A 23,661-nucleotide genomic window follows, 5' to 3' on the forward strand; every position below is an offset into this window, starting at 1 on the left:
TTATTATTATTATTTTAGTGTCCTTTGAAATCTTTTGTTACACATTCTGAGACCTCTTCAGTGACCCTCCATCCCACATGTCTTTTCTTGTTCTGTTTAGTCCATTCTGTCTTTCTAAGGTGTGTATCCTTATCTGTGCATGCATTTGTGTCTGCATTTGTGTGTGTATGTGCACGTCTATGTGTGTTTTATGTGTGTATATGTGTTTACTTACTACATAGTTTGTACTCGTGTCTTTTATTTATTTTTTCTCATTCCACCTTTAGTATGTGTATGTGTGCCTGTGTGTGTATATGAGTTTATGAATTATACTATTTGTAACTATCTTTCTTTTTCTTCACTCATTCAGTTTTTAGTTGTCAGGTTGCATAGTGTGGTGGAGGGGTGTTATTATTCCATTCATGTTTTCTGTTGCGGCTTGGTCTGTCTATTACTATGTGTGTGGCCTCTATAATCTAAGTGTTGACAATATCTTAACATCTATGTTATTAACTGAGCCTCATTGTTCTAATTGAGCATGTTGGTAGAACACTGATGAGCTTTTCTTCTCCTTGTTCTACCACTAGTGTTCATCTACCCGCTCACCTATGCTATGTGCTGTCTCATCAATGTATGTTGTTCTGTTTCTGCACTACAGACTACATTCCTAATCTTAGTTTACCAGTGGGTTTGTCCTACATACTATATAGTTATCTGCACACAGGGGCTTTTCAAATGGATATGTTCTACAGATCAGGGATTTTATGGAGGCCCTGGCCTTTCTACAACTGTAATCCATAGATTCATCTTATCAAAGGTTTTCCTAAAAAGTAATGCTGGTTTACTGCTAAAAAGTATGCTGGTTTACTGCCAGAGGTCACAGGATGTGTGATAAATGATTTCAGACAAAGGACACTAAAATAATAATACTAATAACAATAATAATAAAACTGAAGTGAAGACCAAGTATATAATGCATGTGGTTAATTGGCAAAAAATATGACCATCCACAAATATAACAGCATGTGTATATATATATATATATATATATATAGTGCGAGAGAGTTAGGGGTTGAGGATTCAACCCACTAAGGGATAGTATCTATCCAATATACTGCTGGGAGGGTACCCAATTATTGCTACACTAGTGTTATACCAAGTACAATAAATGGGAACGGATAAAGGGGGATGTTTACCCCAAATTTGTATATCAATTAGAAAATGGAGGATAATATGCTGAACCCAACTACTTGCAGACAGTGTATCCCGTTGAATTCATTAATTTAATTCATAGCTAAAGTGACAAAAAACCCCACAAAGTACAGGTGTTTATGACAAACCATATTATTTTGCCAACTGGGTTTACAGATAAGAGTACAAAGTTCATAAGGAATTAGAGAATGAACAAAAGTTTAATCTTACAGCTGTTTCGGCCTAGCTTTGGCATGCCCCATTCTATCCGAATAGTTCTTGCCGGAGTGATTATCGGATGAAATGTTGAAATGGGGGCACATGCACGACTCGCTAGGCCTCTTCAGAGATTCACAAAGAATTTCATACAAATATAGAGTAAGCGGTAAAAACAAAGGTGAAATAGAAACAAGAACAAGAACAAAAACAAAAATAAGATAAAAATAAAAATAAGGGTACAGCAAGAAAAAAATAATAAAAAATACATAAATGAAAAATGAAAATATAACATAGGAAATATAAAAATATATAAAAAACATAAAAATAAAAGGCACATAAAGAGCCTACAAACAGTACAAATAGCTATAGACACTCCAATACATATATATGAGTCTATGTGCATAACCATACTCAGATATTCCCTCACTCACATGTATACATATACAAGTATGTATACACAGGCATTCTACTACATACGCGGTTCGCGGCATCAACGCTATCTACCGTATTTAGAAAGTTGTAAGAGTTTTTTAAAAGAAATTTTGCTGAGTGTGTGCGTTTCATTTCTACATATAATGAAACACACACACACTCAGCAAAATTTCTTTTAAAAAACTCTCACAACTTTCTAAATACGGCAGATAGCGTTGATGCCGCGAACCGCACTTGGGGCAGATATGTAGGCTTTGGTCAGATGAGGAACATGATGATGAGTCTTTCCTTCTTTAGTGTTTCTTATCTGTTGCAAGTTGCTATAACATTCTTAAAATTGCTTGCAGCAGTCTGGGTGTAATCTTGCTACACCTCTCTGTGTTGCAACTTCCTCCCACCCTGTGGGGGTCTATTCCTGTCTGGGTGAGCTGGCATTTCACTGGTCTTTGAAACACTACCAGGGGATTTCCTCTGTCTATTTTGTTCTGGCTGAGCCCACTAACAATACAACCTTTGATATTCTGGATTTGTTCATGAGTGAAATGTGACCTGCTGTCTGAACAGCAGCATGGTGTCAATGCTCAGGATGTTGGCCTGCTGGAGGACTTTGTTGTTGGTAATGTGATCCTTCCAGGAGATATTCATGGTGGAGTAAAAGCATTTCTGATGGAAGCATTCCACCAACTTGACTTGCTTCTTGTAAAGCACCTAAGCTTCTGACCCTTAAAAAGAGAGTAGTGATGACAACTGTCTTGTATGTTTTGATCATGGTGGACAAATACAGTGCATGGTTTTGCCTTACACACTTTTGCAGATATCCAAAGGAAGTGTAGACTTTGGCAATGCAGGTGTCAATGTCCTTTTCACAGCTGTCATTAGAAATGTCACTCCCCAGGTAGGTGAAGGGTTCAACTGCTTTAAGCAGGTGTTCTTTGATGCTGATTTGTGATGGTCAGTATGGAGCATATTGTAGAGTATCTGGAATAGTACTTGTTTTCCTCAGACTGGTGGTGAGGCCTAAGTCCTGGGCTGCCTTAGTAAAACTAGATGACTATCTGGAGGGCCATCTCTATGTGTACTTGAAGGTCATAGTCATCTGCAAACAGCAGATCAAGGGTGAGCTTGTCCAGAGTTTTCATGTGAGCAAGGAGTCAATGAAGGTTGAATATGTCCCCATCAGTGTAGTTACAGATGTAGCTGCCCTCATGCAAGTCCTCCTTGGCCTCTTACAGCATAATGCTGAAGAAGATTGTAAAGAGTGTTGGGACCAGAACACACCCTGTTTCATGCTGTTCTCAATGGGAAAGGACTGATCCTCATGTTGCTGCTAGAGGAGGAGGAACTTGGGTGGACAACCAAGCTGCTTCAAAATTCTCAACAAACCATCCTTATTGACTGTGACACTATCATAAGGATGATGAAAGCAACATAAAGGTCCATGTTTTGCTCCATACATTTTTCCTGTATCTGGCAGAGGACAATGGTCATATTTGTATTGTCTCAATTTGGCATGAAAACCACACTGGCTCTCAGGAAGGACTTCAGCAACAATGGTGGAGATGAGACTGTCTAGAAGAATCACACCAGTATCTTGCCTGTGGTTGAAAGCAATGGGATGTCTCTGTAGTTGGAGTTCTCTAACTTCTACTTCAAGTTTGTACAGAGACACTATTATAGTGTTGCACAGGTCACTTGAAATTTCTTCTCTCTCCCAGTAAAGAGGTCAGTCAGCTTCTCAAGAAGTCAATTCCTGCCATGCTTATAGACTTCTGCTGGAGCCATGAGCCATGAGGGTTCTCAGTTTAGCCATCACTGCTCTGGTCTTGTCTATTGAGTCAATTTTGACAGAGCAGACCTATGATCAAAGGCATTCCAACCATGACTATCTCATCTTTTTAGGGATATAGATGACTACGTTAACTGATGTCCTTTATTTTCCTAAGACAGTTGGTAGAGTATGGTCTGAGTGTCTTTTGGTAGTTTTTACTAGCAGGTCGAGTGACCATGTAAATGTCCCCTCGTTGGCATTTGCAGGCTATTGTTACTATTTCTGATTCTAATAGTATATAGTCACTGAGTTATTCTTGTTATTTAACACAATGTCAGCCCAGGTTAAGCAGACCTATAATCAAAGCTGTTCCAAACGTGACCATTTCACCTGTTAGAGACTACATTGTCCAATGTTTTCTTTCTATTTACAGCTAGTGATCACAGGAAATTTGGCTGCTATTTCTAGCAGTTCGAACGACTGCATAGAAGCTTCCTCGTTGATAACCTTGTTAATATTGATGATGATGATGACAATGATCTTATATGATTGGCGTAGTATTAGTATTGTTGTTGATGATGAGGATGATGATAATTAGTCTGATGTTGATTAGTCTTAAGTCAGCCCTGACCGGGCAGACCTGTAAGCAAGAGTATATCAGCCGTATGCATCCCGTTTTTAGGAATATCCTGAACTAAATTGTCCAACCTATTAGTCCTTTTATTTTTAAAACAATGATACGGTATGATTTCAGGGAGATTTGACTGTTATTTGAAACAGAAAGAGCAACCGCACCCAGGTTTCATGACGATATAGTGTGTTGTTAATGGTGAGCGTAATGTTTTATAGATTAGTGTTGTTTCTGTTGTCATTAGTTAGTCCTATTAGTATTAATGGTGGTGGTATGGGGTTGTGTCGTGTTGTAGTTGAAAATACTGTAATTTGCAATTTGTGTTTGATTGTTTTAGTGTTCATTCATCTTTCATTATAAATGGATTCAACGATATTACATTGTCGTTGACGCAATTAGCGCTTATGTAATTGTTGTTGTTGCTGTTTATAACGTTGATACCGTTGTTGTAATTGTTGATAAAGTTGTTAATATTATTAACACGATGCTTTAACTGATAGTGATTTTGTTCTATTTTGGTACATTTCCTCATAGAAGAAACTATATTTGTGTATGAGCGTGTAGTCCACTTCGATTCCTTGTAAAGTATATACAATTGTAAACAAAACATGCACATATTCAATAAGTAACTATACACTCACTACATGTACCGAGTACTTTTCTATCGTGCATGAAATGGCTCTATAATATCGTATACTAAAATGATTAATATACCCACTCTGTTGACAAATGTACGAGTGCCTGACATGGATTCTTAAACTATAGGCATGTGTGTGTGTTTATTGAAGAGTATGTACATGTGTGTATATATATATATATATATATATATATACACATGGCATTCTTAGCTTTATAATAAATGTTTATACAACTTCTGTATCGCATACTTTTCCCATACTAAGCCCAAACACATATACAAATAATACATATATATATATACATATACATACACAGACACGCACGCACGCACACATATGCAAACAATATTATAAATACAAACATAGATGAAGTGTCGCTCGTAATATTTTGAACATGTATGGAAGACGAGTAAATAAACATACATGTCAATTAGTATTATATAAATATATACAAAACTAAATGTATGTATGTGTATATGTGCGTAACTGTGCATATACAAATACAAGCTTTTATATGTTGACAGAAGGTAAATTAGACATGCAACCTATAAGCACCTTCAAAACAAACTCACCAGTTTCATATATATATATATATATATATATATATATATATATATATATATATATATATATACATACATATATATATATATATATATATATAGGCATAACTACAGAGTTGTAGTTTACATGTGAAATTTATATCGGTCTATAGTTCTTATAGTTTATGGGCTCTTTATAGTTTGCACCTAATTCAGTACATACATTGACCATTGACATAAAGGTACATACAAGCTTACACTCATACATACATAACATACATATATATAAACGTTATAAAACATGTGGTATTGACGAAGAACAAAAAATAATATAAGGTTCTTACTTCGGTGAAGAAATTATTGATGGCTGGGTGGCTGGTCGATCGGTTGGTTGGCAGGACGAACAGTGGAGGAAGGGTGGCGGAAAAAATTTCAGGTTGGTAAGAGAGGGTGAGATAGAAAGAGAGGATATGTGATGGGAGAGGTAACTGGAGGAAAGTGGAAGACTATAAGTAGTAACGGAGGTGGAATGAAAGTAAGAGGGATTAAAGGAACAGAGAGAATAAGGGAGGATAAGAAAAACTGAAACGAAGAAAATCAGAAACAGAAGAGAAAATAGTTTGAATGAAAGAATGAGTGTTTGTCTTTCAAGAGTTCATGAGAGAGAGAATGAGAAGACAGCGAGAACGATAGACATACCAGAGACGGTTGATAAGAGAAAAAGTATGCGATTGTTGAAAAAAAAAAAAAGTACATATATAACAAAGCAGTTTTCATTACTAGCCTTACTAGACCAGTAGTTTACAGGTAGAATTAAGTAAATGCATGTCTTCATTAATTTTAATCGAAATAACCCAAAATAAAACTTAGAGGAATGTGTGTGTGTGTGTGTGTGTGAGAGAGAGAGAGAGAGAGACTCACACACAAAGAGATTGAGAGAATGAGCAAGCGTGCGAAAGAAAGATTATCAGGCAGATAGGTTTGAAAATAAGAAAGTGAATGAATAACATAAAACAGACATATTGATGCTTTGGCAACAAAAGTGATAGAGAGGTGAGGTTAACAAAGTATTTAAAATAGGGAATGAGGTGAGGTAGAAATATTAGACCAATGTAAATAGTCTATTAAAAGGAAAATGAATTCGAGCATTTTAGTTTGTGTACATGTGGGGGGGGGGGGGGGTATGCGTGTATGTATGATTGTACGAGCCGAAGTTAACTTCATGTTTTGTGTTTGTGTGCGCGTTAATATGGATATAAATTTTATTTCATCTTTATATTTTAAACCCTCTCTTCCACTTATTACAGTGTATGCCGGGTGTGCAGTGACGAAATCAAGTTAGTAGCTTGGTGAGCTTAGTTTTACTTCGCTTTAATTTCAAACACAAACAACCATGTGGGAGTTTCTACGCGGTCGCTCGACCTGTTAGAAGTAGTAGCCAAATTTCTTTCAAATCACTAGAACACGCCAAAATAATGTAGTCTTACATTGCTATAAAAAGACGTGATGACCATGGCTGGAATGCCTTAAATTATGTCTTTTTGATCAGAGCTGACCAATGACTAAAAACAACAAAAATACACATACATCCACGAACTTTAAACACCAACGTATATCCATACTCACACATACCAACACAAATAAGAATGTAAGTGAATTTTTTTCCCCCAAAATTTACCGTCCAAGTAAAAAGTGCTTTTAGTTTGATATCTTATGGTAGAATATTCTTGCATTATAATTGACCATTAAAATGCGTTATAGGAATGTATTACACTTTAACGTGCACCTTATTTATTACGTATTTTTTTTAAATCAAAGGTTGGGTGTTTAGTTATATATATAAGTAACATTTTAAAATTCGAATGCCTATAAAAGAAAAAATAAGTGCCATACACACATCTATATCATATATCTATCTATTTATCTCTGTATGTGTGTGTATAATGAAAACCGCTTATTAAAATCACGGATATCGTTATAAGCTGGTTATTGTTATCGAAAAGGCTTCGTCCCAAAGTGATCAAAGTAAGAGGCTTTCACTGTATTTTATCTCTGAGGCTCAAGCCCAATATGTAAGAAGAATAGTTCGGCCAGTATATTACTGAACCATGAAATGATGAGAATAAGTGAACAGGCTTCAAACTTGTGTGTGTGTACGGTTAAAGTCTGAAAGTCTGTTATGAGCCTACAGTATAAACCGGAGCTTATACTGGTTCCGTGATGATTAAGCAACTATGAATACATGACATCTCCCTGAACGAGTCGCCAGTCTGTCGCAGTGTCAATCACCCCAACTCATGCTGATACTTTCTTCAGCTGAGTGAATTTAAGTAATGTGAAATGAAGTGTCTTGTACAGGATACAATGCGCTTGTCGAACCAAGAACGGAACACGAACCAAACAAGCCGCTACGCACCTTTACTACACGCGCGCGTGCGCACGTATACATTCGGTTATTAAAAAAGACTAGGAACAGGTGTTTATTCCAACAATCAATCAAGATTGCTTACAGGTGTAAATATTAAGTAGGACTTTCTATCTATCACTTCAATTAGCTATCTATGTGTCATTTGTATGCTTGTCTTTAGGAAGAATCGGAGTGTAGTCGTTTCGAAAATCTCATAGAAGGAAGAGAGTACCAAGGCATTAAGTGATTCTTAAACCTCAAGTCAGCTTTTATTGAACAGATCTTTTGAATTATCGCATGGACACTAAAAACAAATATATACTATTTCATGATTTGAAAAATTGTTGGCTGTTATTAATAGTTTTGACGAATCGAGCCTACTGTTGTCAACTTAATTTAACCCGACATTTTCGTCCTGAGAAAATTCAATCCAATGAAATCTAGTACACTAAAGCACACAAAAAATTGGAAATGTAAACACAGGCGTGCACACACACACTCATCTATCTATCTATATAATGAGGAAGGCCGGTTTATGGGATTATATCTTTAACATATACTGCTCTACATCTTCTTTCGGATTTATGTTTTTTACAAACAATATATATACATATACATATGCGCGTACACACATATGCTTGTATATATATATATATATATATATATATATATATATATATATATATATATATATATATATATATATATATATATATATATTCTATCTTTTTTTTGTTGTTTCAGTCATTTTTGACTGCTGCCGTGGTGGGGCACCGCTTTGAAGGGGTTTCGTTGAACAAATCGACATCAGGACTTATTTTTAAAGCCTGCTACTTATTCTATTCGGGTCTTTTGCCGAACCGCTAGGTTACGGCAACATAAACACACCAACACTAGTTGTCGAGCGATGGTGAGTTACAGACACGGACACAAATGCGCGCGCGCGCACACACACACACATACATACATACATACATACATATATATTTATATATATATATCTATATATATAAAAATGAGAATGTGTGTCTGTCTGTCTGTGTGTGTGTTTCCCTAAAACTCGAGAACTACACAACCAATTTCATTCAAATTTTACACATGTCTTACTTAGGGTTCCGGTTGTGTTTTAGTCAAAAAAAATTTTTAACTTCTTGCAGAGTTCGAGCCCACGGCAACATAATATCTCCTCCACTATTTAAGTATTACCTGTCAAAAGTGAAACAAAAACACTCATGTCAAATACTTTCACTTTAAAAATGAAACTATTCCACTAACTGGAACAATCACATTTCGATACTGTAATGACAGATACTTTCACTTTAATGGTGTGTGTATATACAGAGAGAGAGAGAGAGAGATGTATACATATACATGTATATGTACACGTATATGTATAGATATATATATAGATATAGATCTATATGCATACATGTATATGTATACATGTGTGTAGATGTATATATATAGGTGTACATCTAATATGTACGCATATATAAATGCATACAGATATCTATACATATATACACCCATACACACACACATATATATGCACACAAACACACACATTTGTTTTCTTATCCAAAACTACGTCAAAAGTATTGAATGGATCTTTAAGAAATTTGGAAATTATATTCTATGCATAATGGCCATAACCCCCATGAAAATTCATATATGTTTGATGTTGATGAAATTTTAACCATACAGATTACACACAAATAAAGTAATATTTCTAAAATTTTTTCTTCTTAGAAGTTACAAAGACCCCTTCATGGGGACTTCACACCCACAATTTAGTCATTTTTCCTAAGCAAAGACGAATACAGTTGTACCATTGGTAGCTATAGGGTCACCCGAACATAACAGATGAGCATTATTTGTAATTCAACGGTACAACAGTGTAAGACTATCCTTTCAGATATACTTACATTGGTAACATTGATTTTAAGGCCTTCCCAGATGAGTGACTGGTTGTTCGAAGACATTTATTGATTGTAAATATTTTCTGCCCAGTTACCTATCGGTAGAGTGGTCATTTGCAAACTCCAGAGGCGACACTTTCATTTCCCTTTACTCCAAACGTCACACATTGTTGTTTCTATTGAGTCATGCCCTTCCAATTGCTATAGATCCATAATGCATCTTAAAGCTGTACCTGTCAACTGTATGGTGAGGAATCCTACATTGGGGAGTAGTAACGACTAGGCTACGGTAGCTGACTGATTATCGTGATCATTCGTCTTTTGCTTTCCTGTAGCTTTGCTCTCTTTTACAAACCCAGTGAAACTATTCCACTATTTCAGTATTACCTGTCAAAAGTGAAACAATAACATGTCGCTACTGTAATTTCAAATATTTTCACTTTAATATTTTCAATTTCATACTGAAACTATTAAAGTGAGACTATACTCTCACATATATACAGGCATACTATAAGACCCAAGTAAAAACATTCCCAACAATTCAACTTCTCTGGTTGACATTAACACCCCCACCCCCAATAGGGGCCTTCATTCCCACATTTTAGAGCTCCATGAGCTCCATTTTGCAGGAGCAAAATCTTTTTCACAGGTTCCAGAAGACTGAAATTTTGGAATATGCGCATAAAGATCAATAGTATGGGATACATGTCTCATGATTAGAATTTTTTTACGGTGTGTAAAGAGGGAAAGAACCCTCGTGCAATTTTGATGAAATTCGAATCATATGTATTCCAGTTTCTTACAGAAAATATAACAGAAAAGTCTCATTTTTCAATTGCATGTAACACGGGCAACGCCGGGTATCTCTGCTAGTATATGTATATATATATATATATATATATATATATATATATATATATATATATATACACGACGAGCTTCTTTCAGTTTCCGTCTACCAAATCCACTCACAAGGTGCCAGTTAGTGAGACTGAATCCGGGACCATGTGGCTGAGAAGTCTAGCATTGGCGATGGATCTCCATTGTTTACCAATGAGGATTCAGATGTTTGATTGACTGTATTTCCTGCTCAAGAATTATCATGTTAGTGGCTGAGTATTCCAAAAATCTGTCTACCCTTCAAGTAATTCATGGGCAAGAACATTGTAACACAGTGAATGACAAGTCTGCACCTTTTGGATTACTGGTATGACACGCCCAACCAATGCCTATGCTGTTGTCATCCACCCAATTTCCCTCACCAGCTGTGGCATGAGCTGAGGTTATAGAAATTAGCATTTGTCCAAGATGTTATGCAGTGGGATCAAAAACAGAACCTTGTGACTGCTAAGGGAATTTCTAGACAATATGGCCATAATATGCTTATAACAGACATACATTCATTTAGACACAAATGTAGTTAGAAAATTACAAGAAAAAGAGGACATCTGTGGACCATTGATAAGGAGCTTGCAAATTCAGTACCCAAGATACACTTTCAGCTTCATACCTGATATTATTGGAGCAACAGAATACATATGAACCCGTCTGGAGCAAAGTATGGCTGAACTTGGAATCTTGGAGAGAGAATACAAATCCTTAATTCATATGCTACAAATGATCACAATATCTGGGACTATAAAAATCTGCAAGACCTTAAGATTTAAAGGATGATGGTTAAAAGAAGGCACTTTCTTTTTCAACCTTGCTTTCAAGTCGGTGACCAGTCGAAATTTACTCTAAAATTAGAGAGAGAAAGAGAAGAACAAACATACATATCTATGAGGAGATGCTGAAAAGTTCCTGGCTTTGGCTAAAAGAAAATACAGGAGGATCAGTTAATTATGATGTCCATGGAACAAACAATACTATTCCTGACCACGAACATCTTAGACCTCTGCTTTATGTGAAACTTATCCACAATGTGAAAGTGTTACTAATGATTTTATCATACCACATTTAGTAGAACTAACAATGCATGGTCAAAAGCTATTTAAAGATGTACAACATACAGGAAACACTCAAACCCTATTCAGAACTTTTACACAGCTAACTGGAAATTGATTCAAAAAGAGACCCTAACTGGCTCAAAAGTTTCTCTGTGCAAGATGTTGATATGAAATTTGATAGGAGTATCCTTATGTAATAAAGAATAAAGGTCTCAAATTGTTTAAATCAATAACTTAATGACAATGAGCGTCACCTGAAAGAGATGCTCTTAGAAATCGAAAAAAAGAAAAAAGCAGTTTCTCCATGAAAAAGTAAGGGAAGAAAGAGAAATCAAGACAGTTGAAAATATGTAAATGAATTCTATGGTCTTCTACTAATTTGCAAAAGAATCTGCTTTGATGTGCTACAAGATAGGACCACTGTTTGAAGAAAATAACTTTGTGAAGATAAGTGAAATACTAAATAAACAGTTTCAAAGTGTTTCCACTTACACAGTGGGAGATATAAAAGTAAGCAACTTTGCAGTTCTGCTCAGGGAAGAGACAACCATTGATTGCATCTACATAAAAGGAGAGGATGTAATGTTGGCCATTTACGAGATAAACTCAGCAGTAGGCTCTGATGGTTTTCTAGTTTTTCTTTTAAAGGCATGCAAGAAAGCTCTTGAAAACCACTGCAGATACTTTTCCAGAGTTTCTTCACATGTGGCAAACTTCCAAAAATATTAAAAGAACAGAGGCTAAGAATTACATTGGCCTATCTCTCTGACTTCACTTGTTAGTGAAATCAAGGAACACATTGTCAGAAGGAAGCTGATCACATTCCTAGAAGAAAATAGCTTACTCTTTTTAACATACAGCATTGCTTCTAAGAAGGAGCTGCCTACAACAGCTGCTGCAGCATTATAACTGGGCACTGAAACAAAAGGTCAAGCATTCAAATATTGATGTGCTGCATCCTGACGTTGCCAAGGCCTTTGACATACTTGATCACAGGATGATATATTACAAACAACATGACCATGGTATGTTGGAAAACTGAAGGAGTAGTGGCATGACATTTAAAAGGATAGGAGTCAAACAGTCACAGCCAATAGTGCTCTCTCTGAGGAGACATCAATTCTAAGCATAGTCATTCAGGGAACTGTAATGAGACCGCTACTGTCCATGATAGCTCTTATAGACATGCACTCAGTCATAAAGTCAGCCACTCACACCAGCTATGCTGATGATATAAATGTATTGCAAGCAGTCAAAGATGCTGATGATAACAGATTGCAACCAGAATATGCAGGACCAGGGTGTATTACAATCCCCAAGTTGTAGTCGGTGTGTGACCTGGTAATCCACGTAACACATTAGTAACAATACATCATTCTGTATGCATTTTACTAAGATAGTAATAATATGCAGGCAAATGGCTAGTTGGATGTTATGACGATTTAGAATACGGTAAAGGAAAACTATGCTGTTTGTATGGAGAACTTTCATTCTCAGTCACCTGGACTACTCCTAATGTCAAACTAACAGCAGAACTTGAGGCAATCCAATGCAATCCACAACCTCATGTCCTCTCCTGGAGAGAAGATGTGAAAGATATGCAATGACATATACATACGCACATACATATATATGATGACTGCAAACTTGTGTTTGAGTATTGCTATTGCCTGATTGAAAGTTCTACACATGCAAAGGCTACAACCAGCCATTTTTGTGATAGGTCTTACTTTTTTTTTCAAGTGCTTCAAGTCGTGATGATTTTTTTTATATACACCTCAAAACCTTCCCAGGCAAAGAATGTACCCCACAACATAGACTAGTAGTTAGCAACTTCAGAATCAAGACTAAATGGATGCCCAGAAGACGACTAGCATGGAGGAGAAGGGTCTGGAAGCTTAAAGATCCTGCGAATGGACAGAGATTTAGAGATGTATTACTTGAAACCTTTGACAAAATAGAAGGGGATATAGCATCACATGATGTGGAAGGCAACAGGAGGTTTCTACGGGACAACCTGTTGAGGGCCACTGGCCAGATCTGTGGATGGTGCAAAGTCCCCTCTCGACCCAAGGTAATGTGGTGGTGGAACAATGTTGTTGACAGGGCTATTGGGGAAAAGAAACAGGCTGGCTAAAGACTGGAAGAACAGAGGCAGCAGGGAATCGTATCAGACTGCCAGAAGGGAAGCTAGGAGACAGGTTTATTTAGGCAGAGGGGAAGCAGATAAGAAAAAATTTGCCAATGTTCTGCTCCATAAGGACCAAAGACTTGAGGTATTTTGTGTTGCAAGAGAGTGTGTGAGAGAGAATCATGATGTCGTAGGAGAGAAATGTGTCTGCATGGAGAGGTTTGGAGACGCCACTATGAAAGGTTGCTCAATAAAGAGAATGAATGGGAGAAAGTCTGCCGAATGTCGACCCAACAGAGGGACCAGTTATCTGAATTGACAGTACCTTGGTAGATAAAGCAATTAAAGGTATGGAGACAGGGAAAACTCCCAGTCTATCAGGAATCACCGCAGAGATGCTCAAAATATCTGGTGGTGTCAGCTATAGCCTAGTCACCCATATAGTTAACCAGGTGATACATGAAGGAGTCATACCCAATGACTGGTGTAGCAGCACCATAGTCAACTGCTACAAAGGTAAAGGTGACACTTTAGATACAAATAATTACAGAGGTATCAAGTTCTTGGATCAGGTAATGAAGGTCACTGAGAGGGTCATAGCCCAACTAATTAGGGAGAGAGTCAGTTTAGATGTGATGCAGTTTGGGTTCATGCCAAGGAAAAGCACCACCGATGCTATATTTCTGGTAAGACAGCTGCAAGAGAAATACCTAGCCAAAGATAAACCTCTGTACCTGGCTTTCATTGACATGGAGAAAGCCTTTGACAGGGTCCCCTGATCCCTTATCTGGTGGTCAATGAGGAAACTAGGGATAAATGAATGGTTAGTGAGAGCTGTGCAAGCCATGTACAGGAACGCTGTCAGTAAGGTGAGGGTTGGCAACAAGTACAGTGAAGAATTCCAAGTAGAGGTAGGTGTCCACCAAGGATCAGTCCTCAGCCCCCTCTTATTCATCATAGTCTTCCAGGCAATAATAGAGGAATTCAAGACAGGATGCCCCTGGGAGCTCCTCTATACTGATGATCTTGCTCTAATTGCTGAGTCACTATCAGAACTAGGATAAAGTTTCATGTGTGAAAGTAAGGATTAGTATCGAAGGGTCTTAGAGTCAACCTAGCTAAAACCAAAGTCTTAATAAGTAGGATGGCAGACAAACCACAAATCCCTTCAGGTAGATGGCCCTGCTTGATCTGTAGGAACTCCATAAAATGTACCCAGTGTAAGCTATGGACACATAAGAGGTACAGCAATATCAAAGGTCATGCTTCATCACCTCATCTCAGGTCTCCTGGATCTACTTCTTCCACAGGTTCCTGGGAAGATAGTTTTTGTATGTGCCAGATGCTCAGGAGCAATAAACACTGAAAATGTGCAGAGAACAGCTTCTGTCACATCCCAGCGAGAAAAACTATAAGTAGTTGATAGCTTCCATTACCTAGGGGACCAAGTCAGTAGCAGGGGTGGATGCTCTGAAAGTGTAGCTGCTAGAATAAGAATAACCTTGGCAAAGTTCAGAGAGCTCCTACCTCTGCTGGTGACAAAGGGCCTCTCGCTCAGAGTAAAAGGTAGACTGTATGACGCATGTGTGTAAACAGCCATGCTACATGGCAGTGAAACATGGGCTGTGACTGCTGAAGACATGTGTAAGCTTGCAAGGAATGAAGCTAGTATGCTCCACTGGATGTGTATTGTCAGTGTGCATACATGACAGAGTGTAAGCGCCATGAGAGAGAAGGTGGATTTAAGAAGCATCAGATGTGGTGTGCAAGAGAGACGACTGCACTGGTGTGGTCATGTGTTGCGAATGAATGAGGACAGCCATGTGAAAAAGTGTCACACCCTAGCAGTTGAGGGAACCTGTGGAAGAAGTAGATCCAGGAGACCTGAGATGAGGTGATGAAGCATGACCTTCGAACATTGGGCTTTACCGAGGCAATGACTAGTGACCGGGGCCTTTGGAGATAGGCTGTGCTTGAGAAAACTCGACAAGCCAAGTGAGACCATAGCTCATGGCCTATGCCAGTGGGTGTAACAAGCCCATTTATGAATACTCCTCATTCATTGGACAATAAACCTTACTTGTGAAGACATTGAGGCAAGTGAAATCAAAATCAAAATTGCTGATGTGGCCGATGACAGTACTGACACTTGTGCCAGTAGAACGTTAAAAACACATCCGAACATGGGGTGTAACTGGCCCACTTATGAGTACCCCTCATTCATTGGGCAATGAACTTTGCTTACGAAGACCTATTGAGGCAAGTGTAAGCAAATCAAAATCGCTGACGTGGCCAATGACAGTACTGTCTGATTGACACTTGTCCCAGTGGAACATTAAAAGCACATCCGAGCATGATTGTTGCCAGGGCCACGGATTGGCTCCTGTGCCGGTGACATGTGAAAAGCACCATTTGAGCGTGATCATTGCCAGCATTACTTTACTGACATGTACTGGTGGCACGTGAAAAACAAAATTCAAGTGTGGTCATTGCCAGTGCCACCGGACTGGCTCCCGTGCAGGTAGCACATAAAAACACCTTTTGAGCGTGGTCATTGCCAGAACTGCATGACTGGCCCTCCTGCCAGTGGCACGTAAAAGCACTCACTACACTCTCGGAGTGGTTGGTGTTAGGAAGGGCATCTAGCTGTAGAAGCTTTGCCAGATCAGATTGAGCCTGGTGCAGCCTCTGGTCACCAGTCCTCAGTCAAACCGTCCAACCCATGCCAGCATGGAAAGTGGACATAAAATGATGATGATAGATAGATATGCATATCTATATGTGTGTGTGTGTGTATATATATATATATATATATATATATATATATATATATATATATATATATATATATATATATATATATATATGACTTTAGACTTCAGGCCAGAAGGATGCCAAGAAGCAGACCAATATGTGTGTGTGTGTGTGTGTGTTTATGCATACATGCGTGTATATGTATATGTACACAAACATATATATATTTGTCCCCCGTTTTCGCTAAGAGTTAAAAATCTACCAAAACAGTTTTTTAAAATTCTTAAACTAAATTTCCCCAAGCACCATAAATGCTACCCTATATTTAACAAAAATTCTACAAAATTATTTTATTCTACCACGCTGAACTTGGGTTCAATTATCGCACCTACAAACAAATAAAATTCAACTCCAAAATAATAAAAGCCCAGATCATAGGATACTTAACACAACTACAAATAACATTAATGAAACTAAAAGTATAAATAGGAAGCCAAAAAGCTGCAATTGTAGGGACTCTCAATTATGTCCACTTGTGGGTCTATGTCTGTGCAAAAATGTAATATATAAATGTACAGTCACAAATGAAAAACAGCAAACTAGGGTATATATATAGGAAGTACCAAAGACTTCAAAAAATGGTATAGAATACATGTAAATTCCTTTAATAAGTTTAAACATAGAAACTCTACAGCATTAACAAACTATACACACAATTAAAAATTACAAAACATCAATTAGGTATTGTCTTGGTTGATCATAGATGAGGCCCCACCATACAAAACCATTACGGGCAGATGTCAGTTGTGTATAAAATAATCGTACATAATCCTTCGCATTTTTAATTCCACTGTTTTAAATAAATTTTCTGAAGCTATTCATTTGAGTAATCATAGATATTATTCAACTTTCAAGAGTAAATTTTAATTCGAACCTGCATAGTAACATTTTCTATAATACAACAATATATTACCACTTGGTTATGATTTGAAAAAATAAAAAAACTCCCACCAGCACTCTTAATAATTTCCATAACTCATATGACTCTTATATAAAACATAAATTAATTAATACTTGCAAAGCAATTTAATACATTTCTGGCGCAAACACTATTCTTTTCTTTTTCCCTGATGATGGGAGCATTCCTTGCAAGTGAATCGTAAGATTCACATGTACTCTTTGAATGAACTCTAGAAATGATTGTCAGAATACTTCATTTCCTTTAAATATGGTACCAAATGTGTTTTTAAACATCTATTACTCCCTTCATTCCATAATTTGTTTTGAATTTTTAAAAGAAATGTCTTTCTATGTTTCATTATTCTTATCTATATTTTTTATCTATACTCTATTACATTGAAATATCTATATATTTATTTGTGCTCTCATATTTTAAACATTCATATATATTTTTATATTTCTATATCTTTATATTCTGAATGTACAGATATATGTTTTAGACAATTCTATCATATCAAATCCGTATATATATACACCAATCATAGTCTGCCTGAGTTTGAACTTCTCTGTATCTCTTGTATTTATCTAGCATCATCTTGGGTTTGACTCGAGCACTTCCATGCTTTCTATGCTTTTCTAAAGAAAATTTATAATTTTATATATATATATATATATATATATATATATATATATATATATTTATTCCTGAAGATGTGTAAAGAAATTTTAATTTATTAAGTCTCTTAATGAATTCTTTATACTGAAATATATATTGAAGAAGATAAATATGTTCATTTGAATATATACGTTTTTGCGTCGTAACTCCTTTATTATATATATATATATATATATATATATATATATATATATATATATATATATATATATATATATATATATACACATAAAGTATATTTGCCACTTAAATGTGACTAACCACTAAGGGCATCCACCCTTAGTCGTGCAGCTACTGTTTATACCTCGTTCAGAGATTTATTATATATATATATATATATATATATATATATTATATCATATTTTATTATATCATATTATATGCAGTTTAGTATATGTCTGGTGATAGAGTGACCAATGGTTTAGCATCCATAAAGGGCTTAGCCCCATGGACAACTCATTAAGCTCTAAAACTGAAGACCATATAGTTGTTCAAATTTCTGAGGTTTGAAGAACTATATGGCCTTTGGTTTTAGAGCCTGACGAGTTGTCCATGGGCTGAACCCTTTACGGATGCAAAACCATTGGTTACTCTATGACCAGACATATACTTAACTGCATATAAATACGTGACTACTTTATGCTTTAGAGTGTGCTTCTTTTTCAGATATATGATACGCTTACGATATCTATATATATACATATATATATACATATATATATATACATATATATATACATATATATATATATATATATATATATATATATATATATATATATATATATATATATATATATATATATATACATATATATATATATATATATATATGCATACACACACACACACACGCACATATATATATATATATATTTGTATGTCTACACCTCTTTATTAAAGCTGCAAAACATCACAAAAAATTGTGACTCAGTTTCACACTCCCATTTGGTGGACAGTTGTGATCAAGACTGTATTTATGTGCTTCCTTGTGTGTGTGTGTGTGTGTGTGTGTGTGTGTGTGTGTGTGTGTGTATCTACTACATATGTGGAAAATCGGTGTGTGTTTGTTTGAGGCGTTGTTAGCTAACTACTCCTAGATCGTTTTATTGATTTTGATGAAACTTGACACTTGAGTAGAACTCATGTCTGGAAACATCGTGACATATTTAGGTTGTTGAAAAAATCGATAATACAGCCCCTGGAAGGGACGTTTATATATCCATTATATAACTATGTTTTTTTAAAACACCCAAGCGAAATAGCACGTACCAACTACACTATTTTTTAAACACTCAAGGGAAATAACCCATTTCATTGTTTTCATACATATATACTACATTCATATATTACCTTTAATAAATTAGCCTTCATAAAGTTCACCTTTAAAACATATGAGTCAATTGGTACTGTGCTCCACACTAATGATGCTGTTTATTACCCTGTTGAATTCCTCAATAGCCTTGCACCTTCAGGTCTACCACCGCATGAATTGCATCGAAAGGTTGGAGCCCCAGTTATGCCTTTAAGAAAACAAGATCCTCCAAAGTTATGCAATGACACAAGACTTACCAAAAAATTGGTGTAGACACTGTTGGAAGCAACAATACTGATCAGGAAAGCAAGTGGTGAAGATGTTTTCATTCCAAACATTCCTCTCATTCCTTCTGACACACAAATTGATTTCAAAAGGCTACAATTCCCACTGAGATTAAGCTTTGCAATGAGCACCAACAAAGTACAGGGTCAGACATTGGAAGAACCTCTAACAACCTCTCTCACCAACCTCTGACAATCTTTTTCACCAATCCCCGTAAACCTCTGTCGCCAACCTCCAACAATCTCTCCCGCCTCCAGCTGACAGTTTCTGTACTTTTTTATGATGGAAAATACACCTTTTGTGGCAGTTATAACGAAATTGCTTTCTTATATCAGAGTAATAAGGTGTTTCAATAGAACATCTTTACCCCCAGGAATTACCGGGTACACCAGCTAGTCTACTACATATGTGGAAAATCGGTGTGCGTTTGTTTGTGGCGTTGTTATCTAACTCCTCCTACATCGTTTTATTGATTTTGATGAAACTTGACATGTGAGTAGAACTCATGTCTGGAAACCTCGTGACATACTTAGATTGTTGAAAAAAATCGATAATACAGCCCCTGGAAGGGACCTTTATATCTACCTCATATAACTAGTTTTTTTTAAATACCCAAGGGAAATAATCCATAGCATCTGCACAATATTTTTTAAACACTCAAGGGAAATAACCCATTTCATTGTTTATGTTCGAGTTGTTTGAATATTGATTTTTTGTGTGTCCAATTTCTAACTTTTGTAGACAATATCACTTTTTTACTTTATTTGACAAGTGAGTAGAACTCATGTCTGGAAACCTCATGACATACTTAGATTGTTGAAAAAAATCATCCTATCTACAACATATTACTAATATTTTATTTAAACAATCCAAGGGAAATAACCCATACCACCTGCAGTTTTTAGCAAAGCGATCAATATTTGATTCTCATGAGCAGCCGACCGAATTCTGCATTTCATTACTCACAGTTTTGAACTGCTGAACATTGTTATTGCACTTCCTTAATTTGAATCTCTTCATTAATACATTTCTATACATACATACTTTTTTGCCCATTACTCCGATAATTCTGCATTTTTACAGTTACACTTTCTCCATGACAGTAGATAAATGTTTTTTTTCCTCAACATATTTGTAGTGGCTTCATGCAGGCATATCGTGGAGTAGATCCTCGATTGCCAAATTTCACTTAACACTTCAACAGCGCTTTTCTCACAGTAAAACAATAGTTTTTCTGTGAACAACAACTTCTCTCACCAACCTCTGAAAACCTCTTGACAACCTTCGATAACCTCTCTTGACAACCTCCAATGACCTCTCTTGCCAACCTCTGACAACCTCTGACAACCTCTCTCCTCTAGCTGACAGATGTACTTTTTCATGATGGAAAATACACCTTTTGTGGCAGTAATAACGAAATTGCCTTCTTATATCAGAGTAATAAGTTGTAGAATTCATAGAATCTAGACATTTCAATGTGAAGGATGTCAGGAAAGATCAGGTACAAGTTTTACAGTATCCAACTGTCATTTACTGGCTGTATGTTGCAAGTATGTACATATACATCTATGTATCTATTATAGCTATCAATATATAAGCACACATAGACAAATGTATACATACATAAGTACCGACAAAATGTAGATCCAATCTAGGGATGGTTCCAAGTGTAGCATATATATAAAAGAACACATGTGTGTGTGTGCATGTATGCATTCGTGCGTGTGTGTAGTTCGAAGATCAGTTCCACTGCATGACACCTTGGAAAGTGTCTTTTACTTAAGCTTAACTTTTTGTGTGAGTTTGGTAGACAGAAACTGAAAGAATTTCATTATATATGCATGTACATACACACACACACATATATATATGTATGTATGTATATATTTGTGTGTGGAGTGGGGTATCTGTGTGTAATTGTGTGTTTCTGTGAATCCTGTCTTGATATCAAGCGAAGGTTGTAAATAAGCATCACTGTTATACAAGTGATGTTGTTTGTTTGCAGTCTTCCCAGAAAATATTCTTCTTTATGGATTAATATTATCTTGCTTGGAAGCAGGTGAGGGTTGGTGAGAGAAACAGCATCTGGTTACTAAAAAATCTGTCTGAGCAAAGTCTGTTTTATTCATGGCATATTGAATGTTAAATGATGATGATGATGGTGATGCACATGTCGTAGCTCTGAAGACAGTAAAGGAGCAAGTCCTGTTCTCTGCTGTATTCAATCAATCAATTACATTGTGCAACAAAATAAAAAAAATGTTTGTCTTTGGTTAGTTAGTGTTATTTCCTATTTGCTTCTATCTAGAAATCAAAGAAAATTACTACTATTCCCTTCAAACTTTGCTTTTGTAACCTTGCCACCAATGTTCTGAAACTGTCCTATTCTCCTTTATATTTCAGAAAGATTCAGCACTGAGTTGCTGAGGCAGAAACATCATTATAGCAAATATTCTACTCAGTACTACAGATTTTCTTGTCAGTTGCTTGACCTAACCACTTGAACATGTCCCTTAATGGCTGAGTGTATGTGCATCTCTGATCATGAGCAGGAGTAGTGGGGAAGCATCATAGCCATGTGCTGAGAGGGATTCTTTGGGGTTTGAAGCAAAGTTTGAAGGAAATATTAGCCATTTTCTCATACTTTCTAGGGTTAAGCAAGTAGGAAATAACAGTTGCTACCCAAGGGCAAAAATTGTGTTATAGTGTTATGGATAGATTGGTAAGCATGATTATTGCACTAGAGAAATAAATTTTTCCAAATTTTATCTGGAAATGAATGGGAGAAGGAGAGTCTACCAAATATCGAGCCAACTGAGGGATTAGCCATCAGAGTTGATAGCAATATAATAGATAAGGCAATTAAGAATATGAAGATTTAACAAGAAAACTTTTACCACAACAAACCAAACTACATCTCTACATCTCTTCTCTTCCTTACATTCCAATTATTTTTGCAGTTAAAAATTTCACAGGTTTCTGCATGGCAGAAGTTTTTTTTATTGCAAACAGACTATAGACCTTTGCTGTTGATCTTTGGGTCTAAAAAAGGGTTACCGACTCATACTGCGAACTGCCTGCAACATTGGGGTGTAATAATACTAAATTATAATTTCAAAATGCAATACAGTCCATCTAAAAACATCGGTCATGCAGACTGCCTTTTGAGATTAATTCCAAAAAAATATAGAATCACCAGAAGAGACTGCACTGCAGGCAGAAATTGAAATTAAAAGTGTTATGATCAATGTTATCCAAGAACTACCAGTGACGGCACAGGATATATATGAATGAAAGCTGTAGGTGATGAGTATATTATGAAAATAAAAGAAGCTTTAAAAAAATAAACAGAATAAAAATTCAGATGCCAGTAGTTTTTCAATTTTTGATGATATTCTGATGTATGCCCAAAGAATGGTGGTTCCAACTTCATTACAAAAAAGTGTATTGCAACAATTTCACAGCAGACATCCAGGTGTAGCAAGGATGAAGGCTCTGATGAGGAGTTATGTCTATTGGTCATCTATGGACCGAGATATTGAAAACTTGGTGAGAACGTGCCGAGGTTGTGCACTCGTGGCCAAAGCCCCGCTGGTAAAACATCAATCGTGGCCTGAGACAGAGAACTCATGGTCTAGGGTACACATTGACTATGCTGGACCAGTAAACGGTGCTTACTAACTAAACATAGTAGATAGCTGTACTAAGTGGTTGGAGGTTTGCAGGTACTATAGACCAACCTTTAAGACAACTATAAAGTCCTTATACAAATTGTTTGCATGATACGGTGTCCCTGATATGCTAGTTTCAGACAACGGAACGCAATTCTCTGGTTATGAATTCAAGAAATTCTGTAAAAGGCATG

General features: G+C 36.4%; 1 protein-coding gene and 1 long non-coding RNA gene across 6 annotated transcripts in view; one reads left to right on the plus strand and one right to left on the minus strand.

The window, feature by feature from the left end:
- The window catches only part of LOC106879452 (uncharacterized), a 71,610-nt gene extending 65,341 nt beyond the window's left edge, over nt 1–6,269 (minus strand). The window contains exon 1 of one of the 2 annotated variants that reach the window (XM_052975245.2): nt 5,745–6,269. The gene's annotated coding sequence lies outside the window, so the exon portion shown is untranslated. The remainder of the gene's footprint in view (nt 1–5,744) is intronic. The other variant, XM_014929011.3, reaches the window with a different exon arrangement.
- LOC128250367 (uncharacterized) overlaps nt 1,240–23,661 on the plus strand; it is a 94,610-nt gene continuing 72,188 nt past the window's right edge. For 2 of the 4 annotated variants that reach the window (XR_016237619.1, XR_016237618.1), the window contains exon 1: nt 1,240–4,418. This is a non-coding gene — a long non-coding RNA (uncharacterized LOC128250367). Of the gene's footprint in view, nt 4,419–6,287; nt 7,049–23,661 lie in introns of those variants that run through there. The other 2 variants (XR_016237617.1, XR_008266400.2) reach the window with 1 other exon arrangement.

This window comes from Octopus bimaculoides, chromosome 20 (assembly GCF_046866305.1).
Source record: "Octopus bimaculoides isolate indiv1 chromosome 20, ASM4686630v1, whole genome shotgun sequence".
NCBI lineage: Eukaryota > Metazoa > Mollusca > Cephalopoda > Octopoda > Octopodidae > Octopus > Octopus bimaculoides.